The sequence below is a fragment of the Octodon degus genome, unplaced genomic scaffold (genome assembly GCF_000260255.1).
Source record: "Octodon degus isolate 3935 unplaced genomic scaffold, OctDeg1.0 scaffold00046, whole genome shotgun sequence".
In the NCBI taxonomy this organism is placed as follows: Eukaryota; Metazoa; Chordata; class Mammalia; order Rodentia; family Octodontidae; genus Octodon; species Octodon degus.
The window spans coordinates 11,257,315-11,263,871 of NW_004524622.1; positions in this window are offsets into that span (position 1 = coordinate 11,257,315).

The window sequence follows — 6,557 nt, forward strand, 5'->3', positions numbered from 1 at the left end:
TGAGGATTCTAGAAGGAGAACGGCTTCTCCGCATCTTGAGCAGGGAGACACTGCAGGAAAGAGCTCTCGCTTCTCCAACGGGGGACTGAAGCAAGGTTGGTTTACTGTGAAGCAGCCAGTGCTTCCTTTCCTCTTCTTGCTTGCTCGTCGTGAAGGGTTCAGAGTTTGACTTTCCATAAAGAAACAATAACTGGCTTGTTTACTTGTTTACTGACTTGTTTACTCTCATTCTTGCAATCTTGTTGTCAATCTCAGCTTCCTATGTTGCATAGTTCTAAAAGGGTTGATCAAAAATATGATGTTTATTTAAATTTTTAGAAATTATTACAATAAAAAACAGATCACTCTTTTTAATTCCCTTCAAAATAGTCCCCTTGCTTAGAGTACACTTACCCTCCGTTCTTGCCATTTTCTAACTCTGGGAATCATCCTCTGCAAGGGCCTTTACCTGTGTTGTCATGGCTACCTTCATGTTCAGAATCTCTCACAATCGTTTACTTTGCATGGCTATTCTGCACCAATATGTAGATGATTTCTCTCTCTCTCTCTCTCTCTCTCTCTCTCTCTCTCTCTCTCTCTCTCTTATATTTTAGAGGTCTACAGCGTGTTCAGGGGCTCACTACTAGATCTGACTCAGAGTGATCTACCTGTTTACAGCCTCCCTTAGAGCTGAGAGTCCAGGCACACGCCACCACGCCCAGTCTCAATCACCATCTCAGCGCGCCCCAGGGAAGGGCAGGCACAGCAGGTCCGGAGATTGAACCCCTGGTCCTTGTGCCTGCTTGCAGTCGCTTTAATCTGCTGAGGTATTTGGTGATTCTTCTCATTGTGGGCAATCAAGTATCTATTTAGGGATTTTTTCTATTAAGATAAGGCATTTTTTTTTGTTTATAATTTGTGTATAATTATATACGCTATTTAAAGAAAACATATAACATTTTAAAAAATCATTACCTGTACACCAGTGATAAACATGTTTATTTTAATTTTTCTTAAAGAACACAAAATGGTAAAAATAAATTAGAAAATATGCAAAAGTTCATTAAACAAAGTAAAAGGAAATTGACAATGGCTGTTGTATTGCATAATATTATCTTCTAATTAGTTGCTTAGGTTACCAGATATAATCCTGCAAAATTGATAAAAAGAAAAAAATTACAAACAGGAGAAGAAAAACTAAAAAAAATAAATTTTCAAAAATTAAGCACTACTACTTCAATAGAAGAAATCAGTGGTACAATTATCCAAGTTATCTTTTTGTATATACATAAATATGTCTTCTGCTCTTCTTCTGTCTTTTTCCTCATCCCAGTTTTTCCTTACCATTGAACAGATTCTTTCCCTTTCACAGTATCTATCTACTGTATCTTTCAGATTTTACTTATTCTTTTACATTCTCACTCTAGAAAGACATTACAATGTTTGCACATGCGGGTCTCATTTATTTCACTTACCAGTACAGTCTCTCATTACATCCATTTACCTATAAAAGTCTCAGATTTATCTTTTTTGCAGCTGGGTAATACTTCATTTTTGTAAAAATACCACATCTTTTTTATCCATCCCTCAGTTGATAGGCATTTGGGTGGTTTCCAAGATTTAGCTATGACAAATTGTGCTGCTATAAACATGGGTAGATATATATCACTGTGATACGATGTTTTTCAGTTCTTTTGGAAAATATCTAGGAGGGTGATAGCTAGCTTCAATAGAAGCTCCAATCCTAGCTTATTCAGAAATCTCCACACTGGTTTCCATACTGGTTGTACCAGTCTACATTCCCACCGGCAGTTGAAAAGGGTGCCTTTTCCCTCACAGCCTCACAGCATTTATTCTTGGTTGACTTCTTGATGGTAGTCATTGTTCTGGCATCAGATGGAATCTAGCACTGTTTTAATTTGCATCTCTTGAATGACCAGTGATGTTGAGCATTTTTCATATATTTATTTGCTATTTGTATTCATTTTAAAGTGTACTTTCATCTCCTATGTCCATTTTTGGGTTGGGTCTTTGAATTTTGGAGGCCTGATTTTTTTTTTTTTTTTGTAATAAACATGTTTTGTCCAACATTTTCTCAGGCTTAATTTTTTTATACTTTATTCAGAGTGTAGACTTTATCCTAAGCTCTTGAGATCAGAAGAATTTATTTTTTTCTTTTTGAAGAATATGGAATAGATAGAAAAAACACCATTATAAATGATAAAAAATTTCACAAAAGTAATAAGAATTCAGCAATGCTGTATTACATGATGCTATCTTCAAATTAGCTGTTCACAATCAGATATAAACATGCAAGATTCATTTTTTAAAAATGAAACAATAACAAAGAAGTTATAAGAAATTCAAAAGAGAGAAAAAAATCAGAGTAAAAGAAAAATTTAAGCACTAACTGCTCCTTTCACATGACCAGCAGAAATTGACAGTACAATTACCCAAACTATTCTGCATATTACCTAAGTATATCTTTTCCCCTGCTTTCATTTTTCCTTTTCCTCATCCCAGTTTTTCCTTCTCATTGAACAATTTCTTTCCCTTTCTGATTGCAGGTATCCTTTGGAGTTTCAGGATATTTGCAGATTGCATAATAAAATATTATAAAATGCTGCAATGAATGTCCTCACACAAAATACTGCACTTTTCTCTCAACATCTCTAGCAACTATGAAAATCAGGAAGTGACCTCACTGAAATAAAAACACATGCCTTTTAGATTCTGTGAGTACTTATTTCCAAAGCACACTCCAGAACACATGGAATGACTTATAAAATACAAGTAATATATAAGAGTGACATGTTCTTTTCTCTTTAGATAAGGGTTTAAAATTTTGGATCATGCTGCTTGCAAAGAAGTCTTAACTAGTCAAAAATAGAATAGAATAGTGGAGCAGTACTTACATGGCTGATTTTTCAAAACAGTAGAATATAAAGGATTCTGAGGACGACTTCCAATTGAAATTGGTGTTTGTTTCTGAGGTAAAATATCTGGTGTAGTTGCATTATTAGAAAACTGATGAGCGCTTGGATTTTCACTTTTTTTGGCAGCTTTATTAGAATGACTGATTACAGTAACACGAGAGCCAATTTAATGACATTTTTACCTCCTAATAGAAATCTGTTTAATTAGGTGTCAGAGCACTGATTACATCTATTTAAAGAATGTTCCTTTATCTTCCTAGATTTAGAAATCCAGATAACTGTTGTTTCAAAATACAACTGAGTCATGCAGGATGTCAGTAGTGATTCACTAATAGGATCATCTAAATGGCACACAAAGTCATTGGCCTAAAGTAAAAGCACCATGAGTAAAGACTGTGGGGGTAACAGAAAAATGAATAATGGAATATCATGAATCATGAATTACTTTCAAAATATTGCATTAATACCATTAAAGCCTTCTAATCCCTCCTATAATATTGAGGAACTTCAAAGTGAAACCCCAATGAGGTAAGTGACCTATTAGACATGGAAGCATGTCAACTCAACATATTTTTAGCATTTCTGTGCCATATGTGATTAGTAATAAGTATTGAAAGGAAAATTGTTCTAAAAAGTGACCGTGCTTTTTCTGTTGAAAGACACAAACTATGGGAACGATGGTTATTACTCTTAACTAAGTACAATTCTTATATGTTAATAAAAAATAAGCATTTAAGATGACGATAAGCTAATTACCTTGATTTGATCATTACACAATGAATGTGCAACAAATTGTCATACTATGATCCATAAATATATACTGCTAAAGGAGAAATTAATTTAAAAGTTTTAAATGATGATTTTGAATATATGACAGGAAAGTTTCTGCCACAGTTACCAACCAAAGTGGAAGACCTGATGTTGATTTCTCAGATTCCAAACAGCTTGCAGAAGATCTGGGTTATGGCAAGGATTCAGCTGAGAAAAATATCAAAAGTGACGCTCTATACAAGATTTTATAATTTATTTGGGGAAACTCTTTGGTTTGAAAATTCTCATGGTACTATGTGGACTCTGATCTTTCTAGATATCATGAGAGAATGGCTTCAAATCTTCAATAAGCAGATGCATTTCGTATTTATTTATTTATTTATTTAGGGATAGGTATTGCTGTGCAGTTCAGGACAGCCCTGTGCTCAATTTTGTAGCCCCCAGGCTGGTCTTGAACTTCCAGTGCTCTTTGTGTCTTAACTTCCCCAGTACTGAGACTATAGACATGCACAAGCAACCCTGGTTCACATTTCAATTTTAAAAGTGACAGAAGAAGATTCTAGGAGGATAGAGGAAAACAATTTAGGACATGCCAATTTTAATAGGCAGAGTGACAAATGTAACTGGATAACAAAAATATTTGCATATTTCAAATATACAAGTTTGTGACAAGAGCTACAGCAATGATTTCTTCCGTTCATGTCAGCATCTCAGAAGGAAGAAACAGAGATAAATGGAGAGAATGAAAAATGAAGTAACAAGAGCACAGAATCTCAAATAGCAGGTGCTCACTGCAAAGCATGAGGTGCTAAATTGAGGATAGCATCTGAAACAAGCAGGGTTTGGCACAAGAAGAATGTAGAAATGTGAGGTATTCATATTAATGTCTAAAGAAAATTGAGTCTCATCCCTGCAAAACATTGACCCTGAACAATTCTTTCTTCAAAGATAGGGCTCAGCCCTGAAAAGCAAGTGGTGATAATTGAAGTTGAACAAATAGGAATCACGGAAACAAAGAGAACAGAAGCTTGTACTGGCAAGATAGCTTAGCAGTCTAAACTGCCTGGTTAGGAAAGCTTAGGCGGGATCCCCAGCACCACATGTAGCATCAGCTCCTTCCCAAGGGCAGGTTGAGCTGGTGGGGTGGTGGGAAAACAGAAGCTAAGACAGAAATTAAGAGAAACTATGATTTTTTTTCCCATGTGAACCAGAAATCCAGCTCTGGACCTCACACTTGCCAGGCAGGTGCTGTGCTGCTGACCTACATCTCTGGCCCAGCTTCTTTATGAGAAAGAAGCTCAAAATCTCCCAAAGCAAGGTATCATGTTATAGAAACAACAGAAAAGGATATTCTGTTAATTTAGAAACATATTTTTAATTGTGTTTTCTAAAACTCCGGGTAAACAAACTACAAAGAAAAATCTCTCTGTCAGAGAAATGTTGAGTTCAAGTCACACACATAATTACTATAAGAATAAATAAAATAAAATATTAAAATAACATTCCCACAGACAATTAAAACATATCAGATAGGCATACCAATAAATAAGGTAAGACTATTACCAACTATTTAAAAACAAGATAAAAAATTTAGGAAGATGTTATGATATTAGGAAGAACATATTCAAAACTGTGACAGCAAAAAATAATTACTTCTAAAGAAATTATTTTGGATATTAAAGCACAAAAATGCATAATACTGAATAAATACACTAAATAAAATCTTACTGGAAGAAAAATGCAAAATATTTATAAGAAAAGAAATAGAGACAAAAATTTAGAGAAAAGAAAAGACAAAAAAAGTGTAATAACAAGTAATAGACAACCAAGAAATTAAAGTAACATTATGTAGCCCTTGAAGCTCCAGTGGCGCAATTGGTTAGCGCACAGTACTTGTATTACATTATGTAACCCTGGGGATTACAGCTTTCCACCACCACATCTGGCTACAAAAAAGAATATTAAGCACTGTAATTCAAAAAAAAATTTAAGATTTTAAAATAAATATTTTATAACTATAATTAGAAGAAATGCATTGTGTATGTAGGAATGTCAACCTAGAACAATTAACAGCAAGATAGAGTTTAATATATGCCTAAAATACTTTGGATGTCTAGGCAAAGGCAGTATATGGGATATCAGACTATTATTAGACTTTTAGACGATGATAGTTTATGTCTGACCAAAGTAGATTAGCATAGTTAAAATATTTCATGAAAGATTTGTATGTACATTAAAACTTATTTTCAAATATGTGTGGCACATTTATCAGAATGCAAAAATTCATAAATGTTTTGATTATAATTCCACTTTGAAGAATTAAATAAATGTTAGTGACTATGAATAAGAATATACTTAAATAACACTGGTGGTAGGCACCAAATACACACATACATGCAGATCTAATACTAGACATAATCAAAGTGGAGAGTGGAGAGTGTGCCATGATTACCTTCTCTTAAGCGGTGAACACAGAACAACACACGCAAAATGAAGAGAAATGGGAAAAGTCAAACATGTTTCCACATCCCAGTGAAATTTTTATTTCTCTGGAGCATGTATCGCTTTCTAGTATGCTATGTAATTTCTGTATTTGTTATAGTCATTATGAATTGACTCCTCTGTGAGGAGCATAAAAATCTTTCTCCATAATCAAGAACTCATTGGAGACGCTCAATTTTAAGTGTTGGATGAACTACTGAATAGGAACAAATTTCTCTCTGAGTTCGGATTATTTTAACCATTATGAACAGCATTCCATATAGTAAACAAAGTCACTTAGTTTCAAAGTCATTTGAAAGCTTTTGAAAGTACTTCACTAAAGTCCAACCAATGTACTTCTTCCTAAGTCCAGAGAGAGAGAGAGAAGGG